A 26,206-nucleotide genomic window follows, 5' to 3' on the forward strand; every position below is an offset into this window, starting at 1 on the left:
TGGATCCAACAAGGATCTGACTGCAAGGACAGCCAGACAAGTTTCTTGGGAATGGCTCCCAAAGTAACAAATGTACTTTGGGAATGGCTCCTAAAGTAACCACAAATGTAACAAAGGAAGTAGCTCTGTGTTGTAGAACAGATGGATGGGGCGCCCACCTCCCTGAACTGTCTGGTAGTTAGAAAGACAAAATGACAGAGTTGGGTGGGCTAGAAACTAGAAGCTGGAGGCTGCAGCCTGGGCAGCTGGGAGACAGAGCCATGACTGAATTCTGTTTTGAATCTGAGGCTGTGGCTATGGGTGAATCAAGACCCTCTTGGGGTGTTAATGCTGTGAGCCCCTCCATCGTAGGCTCAGGTTGTGTGTACATATATATGCAAGTAAATCCTATATCCTGAAGACACCATCGTCTCTGCTGTCCCTCATTCCAAGGCAGTATGGAATTTCATACTGCTCAGAGATGGAACAATATGTATACAGCTCTATTCTCACGCGCTCTAAACATCTCTGCAGCAAGAATGAGGTTATATTGTTTTTATTTTCCCTAGCTCCCTATTTCTGATGTTTTTGTTTTGTTTTCATAACTCCTTTCAGGTTGATTTATTCTATCATTTATCTTCTGACTATGCCAGAGGCAGAAAAGATGGAATAGGAGTGAGTTTTAAGGGGGAAGCATTATGGAAATGTGTATATATATATATATATATATATATATATATATATATATATATATAAATAGAGCTTAAAAAGACACTAGTTGAAGATTTCTGGAGTAAAGCTTTAATTCTCTCCTCTAGGCTGTATTGTGTTGTGAGTTATGTACCATTTTCCTAGCAATAGATTTCCCTCTGATGGAGGAGGGGGGGGGAATGAACAAACAAATAACTTTACTAGTCCCTTGTACCATTCAAAAATAGTAAACTACTAAATATCTAAGGAATATTAAAACAAATATTTTATTGCAATGTTGTGCAAAGGGACGCAAAAATAGCAAGGAAAACAGTAGGGTAGAATAAATTAAAATAAGTTAGAAGCCACTGAGGCACCGTTATGTTTTGTTTAATTTAAACAAAATATGAAATTGTTATGGAAAGATTCTGATGTGATGAGTACCATCTGCTGTTATTTTGTTATATAACAATTTGCATAAAATCTATTAAGTTTGTGTATTGCATGCTTCAGGAATTTAATAACCTAGAATTATGTGTGACATGGGGGCTTCCGGTTGACCACGCCATCTTGCTCAGACGGGGGTCCGCACAGCGGAGCGGACCTCGGCGCTTCAGAGGTGGAGGGAATCGTTCCAGCGAAGCGAAACCTCCTTAAAAGCCCCAAATCGAGCTTTTTGGGGACAGATTTTGCCTGGCGGCGCCAAAAGCGGGCTATCTCCTCCCCGGATCGGCTTTGTTTAAGCCCCCGAGAGCGAGGAGGTGAACCGCGGCGGACAGGCTGACATTGCTGCTCTGAGAGTGCGAAGCTGCGAGTCTGGGAAGTGGAGGTGGCCAATTCTTCAAAGAACATTCAGCAAATGAATAGACTGTGAGTAATTTGGATTCTTTGGAATGTAAATTAAGGCAACAATTTGGACCTGGGAGAGAGGGGAAAAGAGGAAGCCACCCCCCCCCTACGGTAACATAAGAGACAGTAAACAGAAACCCGAAGCCGTAAACAGAAGATTTCAACTTAAAAGGATTCCTCAAAGGCATCAAAGAGAATCTCCCCTAAATGCAGGGTAAAAGGGGAGAGAGACTGTGGCTGTGATTGCCCTGCAGAAAGAAGTTAAGACTAAGAAAGACCTTTCTGTTCCTCGGGAGCCGGCAGCCCAGACAATCCAGTGAGTTGATCAGGATTTATAGTTAAATTCTATTTCTATCTTTATCTCTGGACTTTTTGGAAATTCTTTTTTGGTTTATATACTTTTGAAATGTGAGTTCGAACTTTATTTTTAAGAATGCAGCCAGCTTGTTAAAATGGAGTCGAGAAAATAGACTGCGATTATATTCCACCCCATGTGACAAGTTTTGACCTTGACAGGACTGAACTATGTCAACAAAAAGGTACCCGCCTGAGTTTCAGCGGACTGTTTTGACCTTAATGTGGGAAGCAAGAATAGAACTATGTCAAGAGGAGACACAACGGCAAGTGTTACAGCAACAATTCCAGATGATTATGGCAGAATATGATTTCTTAGAAGATGAAGCTTTTGAAACTGAAGAAGACGAATGTGAGAATGACAATGATGAGGACTGTGATGACTTAACACAAAATGAAGCCCATCACGAAAAAAATGATGATTTTACTCTACAAAAAGTTGGATGGAGTGCCTCCCCTTCGAGGGGGGCACGATTGGACTTACTGGAACTCCAGAATGACCACAGGGAAGAAGGAAAAATTAAGCAGAGAAGAGAAGAAGCTCAGGGGTCTGATATGGAGGCCTGGATGGCAAAAGACTGTAAACAGGGGGTGGGGTGAAGGGAAAGTGAAGTTGTGATTGTAAGGATGGGTTAATAGGACTATAACTGGACTGCTGACTATGGAACTTGCTGGATTGGTGGGGTGGAGCCAGTACTCGGGGGGGTGTAAGGTTAGTTTGGGAATAATTATAGGTTTAAAAAGTGAATTGATTCTGGAAAAAGGTGAAAATATGGAGGCCTATAGAGGGGTAAAAATTAGGCACGGGAAGAAAAAATGGGAGTTTGATTTCTCAGTGATTGGACAATAGGCGAAAATGATAATAGTTAGTTTAAAAGTGGTACAAGATATAAAGGTGTATGTTATAAAATATGAATTATGAAACTGTTGAAGATGATAAATAAGGGAGGAAAACCGGGGAAGGGGGGAGGGTGGGGAAGCCCACAAAATATGGTTTAACAATTATGAATTTAACAATTATGATGAATTTTTTTTGTCTTTTTTCCTTTTTGTCTTTTTTTTTTTCTTCTCTTTTTTCTCTTTTTCTCTTTTTGTATTTTCTTTTTTTTTGGTATGACAATAGATGGTTGGATGGATGAACTCCTGCGTACTGCCCTGGTTCACTGGAGCTCCCTGGTGGCAGGGGGGGGGCTTCGGAGGCAGGGGAGGGGGAGGAGGACAGAAACCCAATCATAAAATGGACCACTTCTGACTGTTCACCTGCGTGGGATACTTCTGTGGCAGGGGAGGACCCATGGAGGGGGGTGGGAAGAAGGTGGAAAAGGTGTATATGTATGTACCATCTTTTGTAATTTGTAAAATCAATAAAAATTATGTTTAAAAAAAAAAAGAATTATGTGTGACATGCATTACATGACAACAAATTGGAAAAGTGTGGATGGTCCTAAGTCAAATCACATCCAGGAAATAGTGAGGGGGGTTGCTATAAGTGGAACTCTCCCTGCTCCAGAAGTGGTACCTTTATGGGAGACTGGAGAAACTGAGGACTCATCTAAACTTTGCATTTAAAGCAGTATCATAGAATCGTAGAGCTGGAAGGGATCTTGAAATTCATGTAGTCCAGGCATGTCCAACAGGTAGATCGTGATCTACTGGTAGATCACTTATCGTCTGTGGTAGATCACTGGTAGATCACTGGCTCCACCCAAAGAAGCTCAGCAACTTTGGCTCCCTCTACATCTTTGCCCTGAAGCCCCCTAAACAGGGCTTTCCTTCCTAAAAGAAAAAAGCTCAACTTTGACCCGAACCTCCCAAAACATGGATGGCTTTCCTTCCTAATAAAGCTCAACAACCTCGACCTGTACCCCCCAAAAAGGGGTAGATCACTGCCAGTTTTTAACTCTGTGAGTAGATCAGTCTCTTGGAAGTTGGCCACCCCGATGTAGTCCAACCACTTTAAACACTCATGGCTTCCCCCATGAAATTTTGGGAACCATAGTTTAAGGGTCCTGAGAGTGGTTAGGAGACTACTTTTCCTGTCACAGCTACAATTCCCAGAGTTCCTTGGGAAGAGGGATTGACTATTAAACCAGTGTTACAAGAATTCTAAGGTCTCATATATCAGTTAACATAAGTATATAAACCACATGTCTGAAATAGTACAGGAGAGCACTCCTGAAGCCATTTTGACTCTCCCAAATTTACCTCAAATATTTCTCTGCAAGGAGGGAGGAAGTGGAAAAGCCTCCCCCTTGCCTTTTTTTGCTTGCAAATCCTGTCTTAAGGGTGTATTTGTGTATGAATAGGGTGAGCTTGTGACCTGGATTCAGGAACTAAAGTATTAACTATCACAAAAAGAATAGGCTGCCCAGGTAATGCAATCAGTGACCATTATCAGGTATCGTGGCAGACAGGATGTCTGCTGAAGACCGCCTTCTCTGCTGTAGACCGCCTCCTCCTGTGATGTATGTATGATGTTTTAGAGGGGTGGTCTTGGGCTACAGGGTGGGCAATTTCAAAAGTCTATATAAAGGCTTGCGCACCATTGTTCAGGGTTCTCCTCCCTCCTGCGTGTGGTGAGTCAGGACCCTGTTGCAACAGTTTAATAAAGATCAGGCTTACTAGCCACTTTGCTTCTCAATATACTTTGATTGGCCTCTGTTATTTTCTCTTACCAATAGGGAACCCACTTAAGGACTCTATACCGGCTCTTGGATACCTCATAAGGGAAAAGGAGCAGTTTTTTCAAATAATACCAGTTTGGGAACTGTAGCTCTGTGTGGGGAATAGGGTTCTCCTAACAATCTTTGGCACCTTTAACAAACTAAAGTTCCCACATTCTTTGAAGGAAGCCATGGCTGTTTAAGATCATCATTGGTGGGAAATTTCTGAGACTTTTTGCCCCCTACCCTGGTCACATCCTCTGAAGTGAGGAGGGCAGTGACTGGAGAAAGGGCCTTTTCAGTTATTTTCAGGGGGTTTTATCAGCCAGAACTAGGCTTTCCTTTTGGGAATTATAGGGACAGAACTACCCAAACTGTACAGAAACTTATTCATGTATGCTGCTACAGTGGCAAAAATGTTACTTGCCCTGAAATGGGAAAAAAGTAGAAGTCCCAGCAAAGGAAGAATGGATGCAAAACTTATGGAATATGCAGAAATGATGGAAATTACTGGGAAGCTAAGAAATCAAGATAATAAACAATTTCCATTCTTTTATAAAAAAAAGTTTGTTATTTACAGATAAATTGTAAACTGATAAGGACATTGGCAGGATTATTGTAATAACCTGCAGTTTCATAAGAGTATATATTTAAAGCAGATGAATATATGATTAAGTTAAGTTAATTTGGATATGCAGAAGATATTAAAAATTTTAAGGAACCACATAAAGAGGGGGAAAGACGTCAATTTTTGAAATGGTAAATTGACTGTAAAATTATTGAAATGTGCAAACCTGAAAATTATGTATATATATATATATCAGCCAGAACTCACCAGAACTCAATTCCGGCACCTTTTAGGTGTGCACCATTGTAAGAGAGCACTTTTCCCCCCTAGAAAAATACCACTGGTTATGTTAACTAATTTATAAGTGCCTTTGAATACATCTCTATAGTTTTGATGCCCTGCATGTGGCATGTCCTCCTCAGGGAGGCTTATCTGGTGCTCTATTCAAAGTCTTTGTTGCACCAGGTGAAAACCTTCCCTTTAAAAAAAAAAATTAAAATCAAAATAACCTGACCTTTCAACATGATACTTAAGTGGTATGAAAACAACTGGTTCTACTCCTTTTTAATTACCTGGGTCCCCCCTCCTTGCTAAACTATGATAATATACATTATTTTAAATTAGTTTTACTCATCAACCACTCTGGGGGCTTTGTTAAAACATTACAGTGGTACCTCGAGTTAAGAACTTAATTCATTCCGGAGGTCCGTTCTTAACCTGAAACTGTTCTTAACCTGAGGTACCACTTTAGCAAATGGGGCCTGCCGCTGCCCCACGGCACGATTTCTGTTCTCATCCTGAAGCAAAGTCCTTAACCCGAGGTACTATTTCTGGGTTAGCGGAGTCTGTAACCTGAAGTGTCTGTAACCCGAGGTACCACTGTATAAAGAAAGAGAATGGGGCTGGCATTAGGATAAAAGCAAGCTTTCTCCTCCCTTCCAACCTTTCTGCTTTTTTGCAATGTCGAGCCCCTATGTGCAGCCGAAGAGGAAGTGGTCTCTGTCCTATGCTTTCTCAAACTTGAGAGATGAAGTGTCCTATGATTCTAAGCACGTTCACTCAGAAGCAAGTCACACTGAGCTCAATGTTACTTTCTCCCCAGTAAGTGTGCTGAAAAGTGTACAGTGGACGCTCGGGTTGCGAATGTGATGCATGCAGGAGGCACGTTCACAACCCGCAGCGTTCGCAACCCGCAGTGCCGCATCTGCGCACACACGGGTCGTGATTTGATGCTTCTGTGCATGCACAAAGCGCAATTTAGTGCTTCTGCACATGCGCGAGCGCCAAAACCCGGAAGTAACTCATTTGGGTACTTCCGGGTTCGGCGCGGGACGCAACCTGAAAAGACGCAACCTGAAGCTTCTGTAACCTGAGGTATGACTGTAATCCTATGCACATTTTCTAGGGAGGGCTTCCCATTAGACCCAGTGGGACTTACTTTTCGGTAAATATAGATAAATGGTTGGTGTGTTGTTTTAGTTCCATATACTTGGCGGAGAGAAAGAGAGAAAACATCAGGTAGGCATCCTTTCTTTTTGTTATAATGTGCCAATGCTACTTTTGTCATATTGGATTTTGTGCAATGCGCAGACACGAAACAAGCAGCACCCTAAAACGTAGTAGTCTAATAATAATAATAATTAATAATAATAATAATAATTTATTATTTATACCCTACCCATCTTGCTGGGTGGCTTCCAACAAAAGATTAAAAGTACATTAAAACATCAGTCATTAAAAGCTTCCCTAAACAGGGCTGCCTTCAGATGACTCCTAAACATCAGAGAGTTGTTTATTTCTTTGACAATTGATGGGAGGGCGTTCCTCAGGGCAGGCACAACTATTGAGAAGATCCTCTGCCTGGTTCCCTGAAACCTCACTTCTTGCAGTGAGGGAACCTTCAGAAGGCCCTCGACGCTGAACCTCAGTGTCCAGGCTGGACGATGGGGGTGGAGACGCTCCTTCAGGCATACTGGACCATTTAGGGCTTTAAAGGTCAGCACCAACACTTTGAATTGTGCTCAGAAAAGTACTGGGAGCCAATGTAGGTCTTTCAAGACCAGTGGTCTCGGCGGCCGTAAAAAACAGTAGATAACATCTTTGAAAAGGCAGAGAACTCTTTGATTTGAAAGGTCTTTTTGTCCGGCACACAAAGGATGACAATTTTAATTCTATTAGAGTTTAATTGCTTTTTAAAAAGACGATGCTTTATATTTTTAGCCTTTTGGATTATATTTGTGGAGTTGTAATTTGTGCAAGGCGCATGGAACCTGGGGAAATTGGTGCCAGGCAAACCCATTTGGGGAGGGCATCCCATAACTAGGTCAAGTCCTCCGCCTTGTTCAAGTCTACCTCATCTCTAATGGGAGAGGTGCTTGGAGAAGGGCCTTGGCAGATGTTATTATAATATGAGAAGCATACACTTCACACATTCCGTCTTCACACTCTGTCTTCTAGACCAATGGTCTGGGCGAAGGAAAATGGCCTACAGATAAGTTGATGTTATTTTAAAATTTGTGAGAGCCACCTGGGGTATTGTTTGGGAGGGGGTGTTGCTGTTGCTGATGCTAATTTTTTGTATCTTAAGATTTATGTGGAAAGTTTCTGATTTTGTTGTATCCTTTTTGATCATTTGTCGTTGGACTACTTTTGTAAGCCGCCTTGAGCGTGGCTACAACTTTGGAAAGACGGCAACCTTAAATTGTTTTCCACATTTCCACACAATTTTGTGACTTGTTTGTTTGTTTTAAAAAGGTCCTTATGTAATTCCATCAGGATTTCAGAGTGAATTTCTCCTAACAGACACACGTTGGGATGCAATGCTGCTTACCGTAAACATTTTTGCATTGCAGGCTCCCCCATTGTAATGCATTTCTGGATATTGTTTTTTTTTGCGGATATATGCCTGTTATGCCCACTTTACCTCAGGTTGTGCAAAATTGGGAAAAGATCAGATTTTGCTGCATGGCTGTGCTTTGTGTATTTTTTTCTGAAAGTGCTGACTAAGTAGGCTTGTTTTAAGCGTGATCTGAATCAGATTTCCCCCCCCCCAAATCCCTTCCACAGGGAGAGAGGACACCAAAAAAAGAATATTTCACCAAAAAAAGAATATTTTGTTTCAGGCTACATGTGAGCATTCCTCGGGAGCATATCTGTTTGTGGTTGTTACGAGGAAAAGTAACTAACACATGTTTTGGAACTGCACTTTTCTCCCACCTTCAATTTAAACAAATACATTCAAGAACAGACCTTTGATTGCTGGTACAAATGGCATCCCCCCCCCCAACTGCGTTTTGACTATATATCATTATTTCTTAGGTGCACATATATTTCTGGTTGTCTTGAAGAAATGCAGTCACAATAAACATTTGACAATGCACTGTATTGTTGAAATTTAAATATTTTTTTCATCCTGAAGCTATACATCCCTGATCCAGTGAATACTGTAGTTGTAAAAGTGTAAAATAAAGCTGGATTGAGGGACCACTTCTTCTTCTTCTTCTTCTTCTTCTTCTTCTTCTTCTTCTTCTTCTTCTTCTTCTTCTTCTTCTAAAAAAGTGGATCTATCGCAATTAGCTTCCTTAATATATTAGTAATTGATTCTAATGGCCGGGAGACTCCATTTCACAGTTCCGTATTTGGAGTTCAGTAGAACATAAAATGGTATTAGATTTACTAGATTTTTTTTAATGACTGGACAATAGTCTAGACATTGCTGTTCATAAAAAAGGGGGGGTAGAAACCACCACCCCCAGAAAGCACAACTTATTGAAACATAGTTATGGGGAAAGAGCTCTTCTCATGTCACATCATCCCCACAGTAATTCCAACAAGTGTGAATTTATAATTAATTGCAAAGAATTTGAGAAGTGAATATTTCAGTTTAAATTAGATGGATCAGGGATGTCAAACTTGTGGCCTTTGGGGCTCTGCAATCTGGCTCTCTTGGGTGATTTTGTTAATTAAGCGCATATTTTCTTAAGGGGAAAAGAAGTGTTTTGCTTGCAGTAGCAGCCTGACTGTGCAGGAGAAGTGTTTTCATCACCCGCTTGCCACAGGGAAGCTGTAGGGAAGCTGCTTCGCTTTACTTTCCCCGAAGGCTCAGGGGACAGTGTGATGATGTGAGCTATGTGTCCATCGAGCAACTGCCATTCCTGCCCTTGTGCAGATGTTCAGCAGCTCCCAAAGAAACCAGCCTGTTGCATAAAAAGGAGAAGCAAGATGAGCATATGCAAACAAGGTGAGCTCACTTAGACTTTTCTGTTGGCTGCAGTGAAAACAGGATGCTGGAACCGAGGGACATTTGGCATGATCTCACAGGGATCCACCCCCATCGCTCAGCCCAGACACAGAGGTCCAGTGCCGAGGGCCTTCTGGAGGTTCCCTCACTGCGAAAAGTGAGATTACAGGGAACCAGGCAGAGGGCCTTCTCAGTAGTGGCACCGCCCTGTGGAATGCCCTCCCATCAGATGTCAAGAAAATAAACAACTACAGTGGTACCTCGACTTACGAAGACAATCTGTTCTGCGGCCATCTTCATAGAGGTTTTTGGATGTCGAAGTGCCGCTTGTGCGCATGCGCAAAGCGTGATTTCGCACTTCTGCACATGCGCTGGCCACATGTGCCGCTCTGCGCAGGCGCAGAATGCGCGCACCGCAAAAAAACTTCCAGGGTTGTCAACTTCGGAAGTTGAAACCTTTGGAAGTCGAAGCATTCGGATGTCGAGGTATTATTGTATCTGACTTTTAGAAGACATCTGAAGGCCACCTTGTTTAGGGAAGTTTTTAAAGTTTGATGTTTTATCATATTTTTAATATTCTACTGGGAGCCACCCAGAGTGGCTGGGGAAACCCAGGCAGATGGGCGGGGTATAAATAATAAAGTATTAGTATTAGTATTGGTATTAGTACCCCACCCATCTGACTGGGTTGCCCCAGTCACTCTGTGCAGCTTCTGACATACCATACTTTTCTGTGTATAAAACTAGGTTTTTTTCTGTAAAGAAATTAAGCTAAAAAGTGGGGGTCGTCTTATACATGGATAGTGCATAGTGCAAATTTCTTGAATTTGATTCTCCCAAAATAGGGGGCATCTTATACATGGAGCATCTTATATACAGAAAAATACATTATATAAAAACATAATAAAACGTTTAATGAGAAATGCTTCAAACCATAGAACCACCTCTTTTGCCAGGCTTGAACGCACTCCTCTGGCTGGTTATATTCTTTTCCTCTGCAACAGCCTGTTTTCTGCTGGTTTTAAAAAGCCAAGAGTGATTGTTCTTTTTGGGTAAAGGGATTTCCCAAACATCTCCAGTTGGCAAGATGGTATCAACAGTTTAGAATATGCCTAAGCACTTGCAGGGTTTTGTGGGGTAATGGCAGGCTGTGCACTGCGTGGTGCTTTTGCACACATTTACAGGCGCTCATATGGGTGCACACTAAGACAAGATGCATCCAACCCACAGAGATTTAACACTGAGAGTTCCTGGAGAAGGAAGTCAGCTGGATTCTGGATGAGAACGCTACAAACTAACACAAACATAATTGTAACAAGTTAGTTGTGTAGTTGAAACAAAAATTTTTAAAAAATCCTTCCAGTAGCACGTTAGAGACCAACTAAGTTTGTCATTGGTATGAGCTTTTGTGTGCATGCACACTTCTTCAGATACACTGAAACAGAAGTCACCAGACCCTTATGTATAGTCAGAGGGTGGGGAGGGGTATTACTCAGAAGGGTGGTGGGAATGGGTCATTGTAACAAGCCACCTTTCAAAGAAAAAGGGGGCAGGGAGACCAAGATTTTGCCAGGGATAGGAGCTGCTCAACAATTGATGCTTAGCCAGTAACTGCACATGTTGCCAAAATACATCTGAACAGAATCCAATGTGAGGGAATTAAAGAGAGTAGGCAGCTGCCTATTGGGGCACACCAGAAGGGACACCGCCTTACCTGGGAATGCCAGGGATTGAGCCTGAGACCTTCTGCAAGCAGAGCAGATGCCCTCCCACTGACTCACAGCCCCTTTCCATCATGCCAGCAGTAGCTCTGGTGCTGTTTCTCACAAGGCCAGCTCCTGATGCAAACTGCGGCTTTGCTCCAGACATGGCAGGGCTTGTGGGGCTGCAGTGTCAAGGGCTGTCAGCATGCTCGTTCAGGCCATGCACAGGTCAGAGGGAAGACATGGGGCTAAATTGCAGTTAAGTTCCTCCTTTAGAGGATGCTGCACTTTTGGATCCTCATGCTGTCCTGCCAACCCAACGCCATGTTGTGAGGCTGGGGTGTGTGGTATAAAAGCGCTCATGGCTGTTGTGTCCTTCTCACTAGTAAGTTTAAAAAATAATGATTGATAACCCAGGGTTATTAAAGCATGACCGTACTTGTTCAGGGAGGAAGTGGCTGGTGGAGCTTCCTGTGGGCCCCACCCCTTTTGCACTTTGCCCCGGGCGCGGCAACTGATGCTACACCACTGCCTACAAGTAAACTTCACAGGAGAGGCTGAAATCATACATTGCAACCAGGCCTTGTATTGCAGCATATGGAGAACATAAAGGCATTGTAGGTGTTTGTAAAACGTGAAAGCTTTGCACCAAAATTAAGTAGACTTAGTACCCTTTCACAAAAATAATTGATTGCTCAATTATTTGGTATACACTTGGTATGCATTAGCAAACAAGGAAGCCAAACAGCTGATTAATTGTGCAGCATTGTCTCAATTGTGCAGCTGCCAATTGTGGCCAAGAAAAGTAACCTGATACCTCTTGGATTATACAGAATGAAAGGTCAGCCCTTAACACAGACAGCAGCAGGCGGCAAATGAGCAGCCGGTCACAAGCTTGTAGGTGGGCTGGAAATTCTTTTGATTTGTTGGGGTAACAGGTAAATCTTTATTTAGGCCTTATGCATTCCATATTTACCGTATGGCATCATCTCCCCCTCCAAGAAAGATCACTGTGCTGGCAATTTGCCAATCCATTTACAAGTCACCGATTCAAAGCTGGCTTTCCTTCACATATTGCTCTAGCAGAAGCCAGATATAATGTGAATCAAAGAACAAATGGGAACTGCAACAAAGAATGTGGTGTGCTGCTGTTCACTATCAGCCAGGCCCACTTCTGGGTCATGTGCATGTGAATACATAGGTCCCTCAATCCGTTTGGACTGTGCCCCATTGGCCAGATTGAACCCCAACATCGAGGGACCTACCAATCGGGTGTTGTGGCTGACCAATCTTACCCACAACACAGGGTGTCAGTTTCCAGCACATGTTCACCGCAGCACATGCCCTCTTGGAGGGAGGACCCGATTTCTGTGCATGTGCATTTGTGTGCACGCACATGCACAAACACACACCATCTCCTGCAGCTTGAGCTACGTTATTACCAATGCAGTGAAACACTGCTAATCCAGGCATGAATTGTTCTGAGGAGTGCTTTCCCTCAAAACAAGCATATATCATCGAAGTTGAACTATCCATTGTCATCCTCCTTAGACATGAGATGCTACAGGCTTACTATGTCAGAGAGGCAATTTCTGCCTACACGACATCGTACTCCCGTCACCAAGAAAGACAACTATAGAAATCCTTTGTACACTCTTTGTGCCTTCGTGTCTTTTCACCAGCACCCGGAGAAGCACTTCTGCGAGACAATCGACTGCTAAACATAGGGCCTTGTTTTGCAATTGCCCCGAACTGCTTTAGCAACAGCCATAATGAGAAAACTTGAAAATGAATAGCAGACAGATCTGAAGGAATTAAAGTGTCTGCATAGAAGAAAAGAAGGAAGATACTAACCCGCAGAATATCACAAGGGTCAAGGGTCAGCAAATTATGCCTGGAGATGTAGCTACTAGCCTACAGTAATATATTAAAAGTGCCTCTGAACACATGCAGAGTGCTGTCCTCTTTTTACCAAACAGGCCTCACCTGCCCTTCCATTCCCATACAAAGAAGGGCTTAAAAGGCAGGTGTTTCTTCCCCCTAATTCTGAATCTCTGAATCCCCCCCCCACAGAAATTGAGTACAGTGGTACCTTGGGTTACAAACACTTCGGATTACAAACTCCGCTCACCCGGAAGTAGTACCTCGGGTTAATAACTTTGCCCCAGGATGAGAACAGAAATCACGTAGTGGCAGCGGGGGGCCCCATTAGCTAAATGGTACCTTAGGTTAAGAATGGTTTTGGGTTAAGAAGAGACCTCCGGAACGAATTAAGTTCGTAACCCAAGGTACCACTGTAATTCCTCCACTTCCCTTGCAAATATTCAAAACTAGAGAACACTGGACTCACCCACACAAAAAAAACCCTGGTCTTAATTCTTCCCCCACCCCACCAGCTCTGATCCAGCTGCTCTTTGCAGTTAACACACATTTCCCACAACTCTCTGGCTCTCTTGCTGCAGGCAGAGTCTTCGTTCTGTGCCAGAGCACATTGTAGTTGAAATATGCTTCCCTCCTAAAAGCCTTCTAGGTTAAATACAAATTAAATGCTTTTTATAACAGCTAGTCGCCTAGAGATGCATGGAAAGGGAGAGTGGAACAAGGATGAGGCAGAGAAGGGGCATCAGGACAGGACGGAGTGGAACCCATCAATAGTAGTGGCAGTGAGAGGGCAGACCCAGAGATTTGGTTGCTTGCTCTGAAATCAGGGGCCAAGGCCTGGTATTTCTGGGTGAAAGGCAGATAGTTGGAAACCTATTAATTCCTTGTCATTTCTATCCTGTCCTTCCTTTTGAAGGAGACCAGATTGGCATACAATAAAAAATAGTAAAGGGAAAAAAAGAGAGAGAGAAACTATAATATACAGTGCAAACAAATAAGGAATGTAGTGGCCAAAATATCTAGGACTCAAAAGGCTGATTAAAAATAAAAAGTTGTAACCATCCTCCTAAAGCTAAGCAATGAGAACCACCCCAAAAAGGCACAATGTCACCTTACAAATACTTTAGGGACAGAGAGAAGGGCCTCTCTGGAAGATTTTGATTCTCAAGAAGAATTGTATGAAGAAATGTGGTATTTGGGGAAACCTGAAGCCATTTCTGTGAACTGCCCTGAGACCTCCCAAGTATAGGGTGGTACATAAATTCTAATAATAATAATAATAATCACTAATAACAATAACAATAACAAATAATAATAATAAATTATTATTATTATTATTATTATTATTATTATTATTATTATTATTATTATTGGGTTTTATATGCCAAAACCAGCACTTAGAGAATTGCACTTGGGATCAAATAGATAGCCAATGTAGTCAGTATAAAACAGGGAGGGTTTGCAATGTGAGCCCTACATTTTACCTTTGCAAGTTCTTGAATTTAAAGGGATCTTGCCCAACATTGTAAAACAATTTCTTACAGGACACCAGCAAAAAGTTCCACCCCGCTTCCATGGGAGATGTGTTTCCTAGCATGCAATTCTGGGTGAGGGGTGCATTATTCTCTCTCATTGAAAATCTGCAGTCACCTTATATCTAGTTAATCCTATGCATATGTTGCTTCCATGTAACATTTCAATATTGTGGAACTATGGCTTATATTTCATTGCTAATTGGTAATCTTATCACGTTTATTGTTTTTGTAACATGTTTTGAACATTTGGGAAGGTGAAAACCTTAAAACAGCATTTGGGAGTAAACAGAGAAAATGTTCAAATTTCATAAGGCACATTACCAATTTCATTATGCCAATGGAAATTTGCAGTGCAGGTGAGCGAATGATAACCTGTTTTCCTTGTCTCTTATTTAGACAACAGTCTTTATGACTTTCCCCCTCTACACTGAACCCTTTTACAGTGAGGCAATAACATGAAATCCATTTGTAATGTCCCTTAAAGCTCCAGTTAAGTTCTCAAAGTGGTACACTTATAGTCATACACTCTGAACATTATAATGCCATTATGAATGCTACCGGTCCTATTTCTAGATGCATTGCCAACTGTTGACATTTGTTGTAATCACGCCTCCATGTTAAAATCCGAGAGAGAGAGAGAGAGAGAGAGAGAGAGAGGTGAAATTCACACTTCTTGCTACTTTTGTTTAAACATGGGACGTCATCTGTGCACAGGTTTTTGCAATCTGTTCACATCTGAAAAAAAAGGTTTCTGGCATATGGACTAGATACCTTGCTCTTGCTTCTGCATTTGGTTTTGGTAGCAGAAGACAACAGTGAGCCACAGCCATTTGAAACTGTATCCCCCCCCCCTTCCTTCACAAATTGTCAGAACAGCATCCAATCTTGCAGGTTTGACTAGTCATAACAGTGCTCCATCACTAGGGTTACAGTGGAACCTCAGTTTTCGAACGTAATCCATTCCGGAAGACCATTTGACTTCCGAAACCAAAAACTGAAAGTGGAAGCCACAATACAATAGGGAAACTCAAAACAGAAGCTGTGTGGCACGTTCAGCTTCTGAAAATCATTAAAAAAACAAAGCAGTTATTTCCCGGTTTTCGGCATTTGGGTTCTGAAACGTTTGTCAACGGAAACATTCAAGAACCAAGGTTCCACTGTATTACAAAATAATTTCTCGCCTGAACCTTCCCACTTGTGTTTAGAGAAGAAGTTCTGAAGTTCAGTATGATCTTTTTCTTTTCACTTTTGACGATTTGCTATGAGCTTGATCTATGAATGGTGTTCTGGTCCATGGTCACACTTAGATAGGATGCTGGGTGAGTTATACTTACAGAATAAGGCAGGGGACCTGTGGACTTCCTGATGCTGTTCAACTCCCATCAGCCTTAGTCAGTATGGCCAATGGTCAGGGATGATGAGAGTTATATATAGTTGAGCAACACCTGGTGGTCCACCCCTCCATCTTCTGATACAGAAGATACTTAAATGCACATCATAGGTTGCCTGTGAAAGCTTGGCAGGAGGGGTACAGAAACTTGTTGGGACACCTTTATTGCTGCCATCCAGTTCTGAACTTCTTGCTCTGCTCCTGAAATCCAGAATTATGACTCCTGAGCCCTGAGTCTGCTGTCAATTCAATACACCTCTTTCCTCAAAGGTATTTTCCTTACTCATAAGTAAGAACCTCTGTCTGCATGTGTAGGGCAGGAGCCAGGAGCAGGTTGCAGGCACTAATCTCTTATTGAGGCAATTGGAATAGACAAGAACTTTCATCTATGTGGCATCTTTCTTAAAAATAAAATGAAATCCTATCCCTTCCATCCCCTATCCCGTTTGTGCCTTGACTGCTTGATTATAACCCACATTTAATTTAGTGTTTGTTTAGCATCAATACCTGAAGCGCATCTGCACACTTTCAGAGGTGCCTGAGTGGCCACTGTGGAGGTTTTTAAGCAGAGGTTGGATGGCCACCAGTCACGGATGCTTTAGTTGCGATTCCTGCATTGCATGGGGTTAGACTAGGTGTCCCTTGTGCGCCCTCCCAACTCTACAATTCTATGATTCAATATTCTTTAAGAAAGCAGTTTATGAAATTATTAAAATAAATAAAAAAGCAAAAAAGGAAATAATTATAAGGAATACTAAAACAACACCATCTTATGATCAGTAGTAGAGTTTCTAATGCATAAGTGCCCATTTGACAAGAAGTTCCTGTAATTCAGAACTCCGAAACCAGGGGAGGCATTCAGATGAGAATTAGTCTGGAAGCATCCCTAGACGATAGGAACTTTATAAATAGCAATAAATGCTACTATGCGCACACGTGAAGCTAAAAGAATATTCTATTTTGGTAATAACTTATTGCTGTAATTAAAAGAGAGACATCTATAGGGTAAAAAATGTCGTGTGCTTTTTAATATGACCCCGCCCCTCCCTTACTGGTATGTTTAATTATATTTCAGATATTTATCCATTTCTTCTCCTCCCATTTCAGTATGATATATTTTCAGTAGGAAGCTTCTATCTTTTTAATTGTGTACAGGGCACGCAAACACCCACACCTATATATATATATATATATATATATATATATATATATATATATATATGGGACAGCTGTTAGTAAACTGGATATATATGAAAAATACCCAGTTTGCTAACAGTTTTCCTTTCTGTGATGCATCTCTGAATGATTGTTGCTAGGTAATCCTTTTCATTCTAAAGACAAGGGAAGAAATGTGATAATATATATATATATATACATACATATATATATATATATATATATATATATATATATATATATATACACATACACATATATATGCATAAAGTAGGTTTTAACTTGGAGAGATCTTTTTTTCAAAGTCCAGTGGTACTGTTTCCATAGGCTTCTCAAGTGGTTTTACGCTTCAACAAAATATAGTGCTATAGTGAAGGAAGTACATTACTATTACTATTTTATAGTCTAGTAATAGTAGGATGAGTAACAGAAGTAGTAAAATGTGCATCCCACTTTTTCCAGTTTTCTTAAAAGGAAGAATAAAAAGAAATAGATGTATGCAATGGATTAATGCGGCAAACATAAATGTGCAGCTTTTTTTGCAATGTGAAAAAATGTTGAACAAATGGAATACGTACACTTGCTGACATTCATGTGTTTGATCCACTAAATCAAACCACATTTCTTACAGTGGATATGGAAACAACATGTTGAATTCCTATTCAGATTAATTAGTTTCACATGATGTATGAAACGACTGAGAGATTAATCTGCCTTCAATACATTATCCATAATGGTGGTCAAATTAATTCATTGAAACTTTTGACCACCATTACAGATAATTGATTTAGGCGGCATTAACCCGCTGAACACTATGTCTCATTTTCTACATTGACATTGCTCATAAGGAAGAAGGTTGCGCCAGAGAAATCCAGTCACTTCAAACCATTATTGATGCCTGTTCATATTTTTTTGCTAGAATTAGTTCCACAGTTATTCTGTTCAATTCTCATATTGGATTGCATAGCTGTGGCAGTGATGTATTATACAGAAATGCCAAGATGACATTGGATTGATAATTGCAATGTACAGTGTTCTCCTATGAAATGCAAAACAATGCATTGGGATTTCCACGGGGATGAAACGAGTTCTGGAGTTATGTAACACTGTAGGAACTGAAACAAATCTGATATGAAATATTGGAAGCATCAATGAACCCACAGAAAAAGAATAGCTGTGATGGAGTTATATATCTGATTAGATGTTATGATGTCCCAAATTTACAGCACAAATGTATGCATTTCTACTCAGCAGTCCTACTGAGTTCAAAGGGGCTTACTTGCAGGTAAGTGAGTATTAAGCTAACAGCCTTAAGTTTCGTCATGTTAATTGAAGGTGCACATTTTATATATTCATCTCAATTTGTGGCTCTGAAAGTTAAGATTAGTACTGATAGATAGCAGTATTAATTACATTTCACAGTAAATTAATTAACTTAGATCAACTACAGCATTAATGACATGTTTATTCTACCATACCACTTCTCAAGCAGAATAGATGCTTGCTCTGTCTCACCAGCTTCTGTATCAGGACCAAATAAAACCTTCCCACGTCAGGAGAAATTAATTGCTAGTCCTACCTTGTCTGGTGTCACAGAGAGGCAGCATATTTTCCCACCTCCAGTCAGCACATTTCCCCCTCTGGGAGGCGGCAGACCAAGAAGGTGGTCTGCCTTCAGAGACTGATGAATCCAATGAATTTCCAGATGTCTCTGGGGGATTTTTTGGCTGATATGACTGGTGCACCAGTCAAAGCCCTGACCAACCTCTGGAACATCCGAACAGCTCAGACCATTGACATGATCATCCCTGGGCACCCTCTACCACTTTGTGCAGCTTGTTTGGCTCCCTGGCGAATGTGGTCTAAGCCACTGAGCCTCTTGGGCTTGCCGATCAGAAGGTCGGTGGTTCGAATCCCTAAGACAGGGTGAGCTCCCATTGCTCTGTCCCAGCTCCTGCCAACCTAGCAGTTTGAAAGCATGCTAGTGCAAGTGGATAAATAGGTACTGCTGCGGTGGGAAGGTAAACAGCATTTCCATGCACTCTGACTTCCATCCCAGTATTCTGTTGCACTAGAAGTGGTTAAGTCATGCTGGCCACATGATCCTGAAAGCTGTCTGTGGAAAATGCCAGCTTCCTCGGCCTGAAGGCGAGATGAGTGCCACAACCCCATAGTCACCTTTGACTGGACTTAACCGTCCAGGGGTCCTTTACCTTTTTTACCTTATACCCCAGATCTTATGGATGAATGAATGAATGAATCTATATTTATTTGTGTCAGCCATCGGCCATAGCAACAAAACAACAATGTGATATACAAAGAACAGAAAGAAAAAGTTGATTATATAAAACACACTTTAGGGTCCTGAATCAGCAATCAAATAGTGGACCTTATTCTGATTGCCTCAGCTAAAAACCTTGCAACCTTTGCTGTCACCTTGAGCTTATGGCAAGGAAACAAGTTGAGAGATGTTAAGTCCTGTTATGCTGGATAGCAAGGCCATGGTGCTGGTATCGGTCCGGATGACTACTTCACTTTTGCCCCTCTTGGCTGATACAAACTAGCAGGAAGGGGACAGCTGGCTGGGGCAGGGAAATGATTGATGCCTCCTTATGAGGATTTCTTACACATGAGTAGGACCCTGGCAGAGACACATGCCCGACTGGCATGTTCCCTCCCTCCTGGTCGATCGTTTGAGAGCTTCAAAAGCTTTCTTCAGCCTGAACATCGCAGCGACTGATGCCAAGAAACACCAGCACACTTAGGGATTGCGCAGTTGCGTAACAGACCTCAGCAACTCAGCATTTTGGCTAATCTACGTTTATTTACATAAAATACACTCGGAGCGCTGCAACACGGCTCTCTCTAGCATCAGACAGCAGAAAGAACAAAGGACAATAGTCCCACTTTATGGAACACAGTATCACAAACATCCTGTCTTCGTCATTTCCCACTCTGTGGAATGTAAACATCATGTGATAAACAACAATCCCATGAATGCAGACACGGGAAATGAATCTCCAACACAGGAGGCAGCAGTAAAACCGCTTCTCAGGAATGCCTCCCTGGATTCGAAAAATCTAAGTAGCCACCAGTTGCAAATCTCTTCTTCTTGGGCAAGGTTCTTGAGCAGGTGTTCACGAACGAACCGGATCCAGGCCCACTTGGAGGAAACTGGTTTTCTAGACCCATTTCAATTGTGGTTTTGGCCTAGTAACTTCTTTGGAAGCCCAGTTTGATGACCTCTGTCAGGAGAGAGTTGGGGAAAAATGTGTCCTTGTTAATTCTCCTCAGTCCCTCAGCGGCTTTTAATACCATTGACTGTGGTATCCTTCTGAAGCAACTGTCTGTGTTGGAAGCAAGTGGCACCAATTTGTGGTGGTTGCACACCTACTTGGATGGTCATTTCCAGAGGGTGTTGCTTGCGGAGTGCTCTTTGGTCCCATGGAGCCTTCTACGTGGAGTTTCTCAGGGTTCAATTTTATCGAACTGTTTCAGCATCTACATGAAACTACTAGGTGGGGTCTGGAGGGTGGGGGAAGGCCGCACACACACAGAGTGGTAATTGTGGACTATGTCCCCTCTACAGTGGAGTAAGTGGGCATACCTTTTTTTTTTTAAAGAAATTAGAGGTGTGTCCAGTTACACATGAAGAGTGGAATTGAACATGCAAGCTGTGTCAGTTTGCATTTCTTAGTGCAGAAAGTATTGATCTCATGTGTATATCTTTCCTATTCTTTTCCATTCTGATTAATACAAGAAACTACTAGAAGCATCTCTGTGTGAGCGAAGCAGAGGCAGAAGGGTTAATGATTGTTTGGGTTATACCTTCTGGAAAGCTGCTTTGAACGTTCTCTTATCTCTGTTCTGCAGAGTCATGCTGACTAGAAATATAGGCCAAAAGGAGCCTGGGTCTTACTTTTCTCTTTCTCTCTCTTCCTTCTGGTGTGGTGTTTCTGTTTCTGTACATAGGATGCTTATTGCTAAGGTTTAGTCTTATTATGAGTTAAGTTTATAAATGCTGCAACTGGATTTTTGTATGGACTGAGCCAATCCTGATTGTTAACCATTTGATAACCATAACAATTTGATAACCATTACACTACATTTGCCTTCAGCACAAGTAAAGCTCCGCTGAAAATTACTATTGCCTCTGGTCTAGTCATACCTCGGTTTAAGTACGCTTTGGTTTGAGTACTTTCAGTTTAAGTACTCAATGGACCCGTCTGGAACGAATTAACCCACTTTTCATTACTTTCAATGGGAAAGTTCGTTTCGGGTTAAGTACGCTTCAGTTTAAGTACAGACTTCCGGAACCAATTTTGTACTTAAACCGAGGCACCACTGTATTTCTGGGAACTCTGCTGAACTCTGCAACGTGTTTAAGATTTTCCTCCACACGTATGACCATGTATGACAAGCTGTTCCTGCTGAACCCAATGTATGGGCAGGATTCGACCCCTTCTCACTTTACCCTTGATGCAGCCTACTGATCTAACTGGCAGCAGTTCTCTGGGGTCCTTTCTTTTCTTAGCCTGCTTATCTAAGATCCTTTAACTGGAAATGCCAACTATTTGACCAGGGACTTTGCACATGCGCACAAATGTGCTCTGTCGGGGAGCTATGCTCTCCCCACACACACACCTCAAGAGGCATTCAGTAAACAGAGCCCAAACTGACTGCTTCTCTTCAATTTTAGATGCCACCCACTTTACATTTCAGAGGTAGTGGCTAATCTGTAGCTGAAGAGATAGCATGGAATTGCCAGCCCTGTGAAGGAATGGTCAAACTGCCTTCATTTCTTCTCCCAAACTTCAATAAGTATAATAGCCTTCAGCTCTCCTATTTAGACATAAAAGTCAATAAATATGACTACGGCTAATACAGTAATTCTGTACAGCACAAATCTATAATGTAGCCACTGACTCATACTGGGGGGAAAAGAAAGAAAATAACTGGCACACTGAATGTATATGGAGACATGTCCGCGACTTTAATTATAGCTTTGATTTAAAGAAGTTAATGGAGTTGGCAATAGACTTCAGTTCTAATAAGTTTGAAGCATGGACCTATAACTTTTCCTAAGGCCAATTCTGGCTGTATGTTAGACACTACAAGAATAAAAATGATTACTGCACCATCTATGAGTTCCTATGACATAAATTGTAATGGGCAAAAACAGAGACTGCAGCCTGAATCCCCAAAAGCCTCTTCAGTTGGAACAGAAGAAAGGAAAGGGGTGCATGTGGCGATGGGGAGAATAGAAAGAGAATGAAGTAGGCGTTTGTGTTCAGCTCTTTCCTTCTCTGAAGCTGCAGTGCTGCTTTGAGAAAATGTGCTGCTCTGAGCAATAATCAAATGTTGCGCCTTGAACGTGGTGCGCACTAAACAGCAAGCAGCTTTCTCCCCCCCCCTCCCCTGGCTCATGCATGCACACAAACACAAAGAAATGAGGCTTTGACTTAATCAAAGGGTTGGATAAGTCCTGTCATCCCTTAAAAGGTCTTAAGGCCTAAAGGAAAGAATGTTTCAGGAGTTTCTCTAAAGCATCCGCTGCGTTTATAGTACGTAGCAAAGCTGATTGGTTGTGCGATGGGGTTAATGTGACCAGATCTACAGAAGGACAAAGCTGTTGCACCCTGTCTATATGAGGAAATTTCAGCAGGCACAACTTTTCTCCCTCCTGTATGATGAGCTGTCAAATTGTCCTTTCCTGCAAAACGATTAAAGGTATAGAGCCCCTTCCCCCAGCATATCCAGATATTCTAAAAGGCATTATGTAAATCCTGTGGAATTTCAGAAACTTAAAAGGGCTCAAGGGACGATTTGGAAAGCTTGGCAGACAGGTGATCCAAAGCTTATCAGACACCCTCTCTTGGGGTAGTATCACAGGTTTTTTGCCTCTGCACTGAGGCAGCAGCAGCTATGTTGTTTCTGTGGTAAGAATTCACTTCTACAGCACCTTGTTCTAGCCCAGGTGAGGGAACAACTTTAAATATGCAGGTTTACCTGCCCGCAGACTGTCTGGCCAGAGTGGTGCATGGTCTAGTTATCTCCCGCTTGGACTACTGCAATGTGCTCTATGTGGGGCTACCTTTAAAGGTGACCCAGAAATGACAACTAATCTAGAATGTGGCAGCTAGACTGGTGACTAGGAGTGGCCACCAAAACCATATAACACCAGTCTTGAAAGACCTACATTGGCTCCCAGTGTTCCTGAGCACAATTCAAAGTGTTGGTGCTGACCTTTAAAGCCCTAAACAGCCTCGGCCCAGTATACCTGAAGAGCATCTCCACCCCCATCGTTCAACCCGGACACTGAGATCCAGTGCCGAGGACGTTCTGGCAGTTGCCTCACTGCGAGAAGTGAGGTTACAGGGAACCAGGCAGAGGACCTTCCGGTAGTGGTGTCCGCCCCGTGGAATGCCCTCCCATCAGATGTCAAGGAAATAAACAACTACAGTCATACCTCGACAACCGAAGGCTTCGACTTCCGAAGTCGACAACCCCGGAAGTATTTCTGCCGCGCGTGCTCGGTGCACGCGTTTGGCGCATGCGCAGAAGCACAAAATCGTGCTTCGCGCATGCGCCGACAGCACACTCCGACAAACGAAAACCTTGACTAACGAAGACGGCCGTGGAATGGATCATCTTCGTAAGTCAAGGTACCACTGTATCTGACTTTTAGAAGACACCTGAAGGCAACTTTAGGGAAGTTTTTAATGCATGATGTTCCATCGTGTTTTTAATATTCTGTTGGGAGCCGCCCAGGGCGGCTGGGGAAACCCAGTCAGATGGGTGGGGTATAAATAATAAATTATTATAAATAAAACATGGAACCAAGAGAACCAACAGGCTCAGCATCCTGCAGGAACCCAGTTTATTAGAGCTATTGCAATGAGACAGCCTCCCTAGCAGCTGCTGTGCTGGTAGTTAGAAGGATTGCCCCAAGGTACATCAGAACAAAGCTTATATAGGCTACTAACACACAGCACACAAAGAGTAATCAAAATATCTTTAAATGGTCAAACCAATAGTTCATCTAGTTCAGGATTATTTACACTGACTGGAATTGGCTCTCCAGGATTCCTGCCCAGGTTCTCGCTCAGCCTTACCCGAAGATGTTGGGGACTGAATTATTGAATTAGACATAGCTGTCAAGTTTTCCCTTTTCTCACGAGGAAGCCTATTCAGCATAAGGGAATTTCCCTTTAAAAAGGGAGAACTTGACAGCTATGTAATTAGATGCTCCACACACTGAATTATGGCCCTTCCCTGATTACAGCTTTCAAAGAACTGCAGCGTTGGAAGGGACCCCAAGGGTCATCTAGTCCAACCCCCTGCAATGCATCCTCTGTAAACACACACATATATATTTACTTGGAGAAAATCACATTGGGGAGAAAAACACTCAGCAATGAACATCTGGTGAAGGAAAAAAATCCCAAGAGGTTTCTATAATGTTTTTGATCTATTTCTCATTTTACTTAAAGCTCTTGTCCTTGGGAAGAAGGATAAAAAGTTTAAAAACTTCATAAAATTTATGCTTCATACCATGTTAACCTTTTAAGTATGATGTGTTTTGATAGGCCAAGCATTTTTTCCCTTTTATCTTTCACTGGTTTCAAGCATTGTAAAAGCAAAGTACACGAGTGGGCACCCATTAATACAAAGAATACTGAAAAGGTCAGTATAGCTTTATAGAACAGGATTTTCACCTGCTGATCTGTCTGTCTCTCTCTGCGGGTGTCTGTGTATTTCTGTATATATTTCAAAACCTTGCCTGTAATGATAGTAAATGGGAGAAAAACAAGCTTTTGTGCATGAAAGAGTGTAGTTGGGGCCAGTTCTCTGCAATCTGGAGCAGCAGTCAGATTAGTGTGTGTGTGCAAAGCTAGCACTTTTGCATCATTGCTAGAATTTGTTTTTTAGTAAAATACAAATACAAGCACATTCTTTAGCTGTGCAACTTATACAATGCACTGGAAAGCTCAGCCCAAACTCTGTTCATGCCTTGTTGCCTGGCCCATACTGAACACCTGGGCTCCCTTGCATCCTGGCTAATATACCGGTATAATAACCCTTTTAATTTATTTTCTTTAATTTTCTTTATGCATTCTTGTATGCATTGCTGGAGAATTGTGCTGCAAAATTCAAAGGTTAATTTTGCTTTGTCTCTTGCGTTATTTTAGGAAGTGCAAATTAGGGAGGTTCACCTTTAAATGCAAACTGAATCTAATCCGCCCGCCCCCCACTGAAATGCAGTAAGTCCCTCTGAGTTTGCAGCCTTAGCTACAAAACATACCTTGGTTTCTTTGCCCAATACAAAGACAGGGGAAGCTGAGTTCAAAATTAAAGTAATCAACACTGTATTAGACAAGAGAGGTCAGGTGCCCCACATTTGGGTTTTATTGCTTCCCCAATCCTTGTCCTCGAGGAAACATGTTGTATAATAATAATAATAATAATAATAATAATAATAATAATAATAATAATAATAATATATTATTTATACCCCGCCCATCTGGCCGGGTCTCCCCAGCCATGTTGTAGCTGCCTCACAAGTGCCTCCTATGTCCATTGAGATAAAACAACCGAAAAATGCAGTAGCCCTGCCCTTAATGGCGGTGACAATAAGTCACTGTCAGTTCAGCTTATAATAATATATAATAATAATTTATTATTTATACCCCACCCATCTGGCTGGGTTTCCCCAGCCACTCTGGGCGGCTTCCAACAGAAAATTAAAACACAATAATCTATTAAACATTAAAAGCCTCCCTGAACAGGGCTGCCTTCAGATGTCTTCTAAAAGTCTGGTAGTTGTTTTCCAATTTGACATCTGTTGGGAGGGCGTTCCACAGGGCAGGCGCCACCACCGAGAAGGCCCTCTGCCTAGTTCCCTGCAACTTGGCATCTCGCAACGAGGGAACCGCCAGAAGGCCCTCGGTGCTGGACCTCAGTGTCCGGGCAGAATGATGGAGGTGGAGACGCTCCTTCAGGTATACTGGACCGAGCTTGTTAATTTGTAGTCCTTGCCAAGAACACATTTTGTATACCATTGTGGGTGCCACTGAACTTAGGTTCACATCACCCAGGGATGCACAGAAAGTGGTGTAAATGGCCAGCGAAGGGTGTTTTTACAAAGCTTCAAAATAACCAAGGAAACAAAGTTCTC

The 26,206-nt window shown here is 42.1% G+C and overlaps 1 long non-coding RNA gene across 1 annotated transcript in view; it reads left to right on the top strand.

Annotated features, from left to right (window-relative positions):
* The window catches only part of LOC148684743 (uncharacterized), a 617,223-nt gene extending 591,217 nt beyond the window's left edge, over positions 1-26,006 (top strand). Inside the window, exon 4 of the long non-coding RNA XR_015951341.1 lies at positions 25,898-26,006. This is a non-coding gene — a long non-coding RNA (uncharacterized LOC148684743). The remainder of the gene's footprint in view (positions 1-25,897) is intronic.
* The last annotated feature ends 200 nt before the right edge of the window (positions 26,007-26,206 follow it).

The sequence above is a fragment of the Zootoca vivipara genome, chromosome 8, assembly GCF_965207765.1.
Source record: "Zootoca vivipara chromosome 8, rZooViv2.hap1.1, whole genome shotgun sequence".
Taxonomy (NCBI): Eukaryota; Metazoa; Chordata; class Lepidosauria; order Squamata; family Lacertidae; genus Zootoca; species Zootoca vivipara.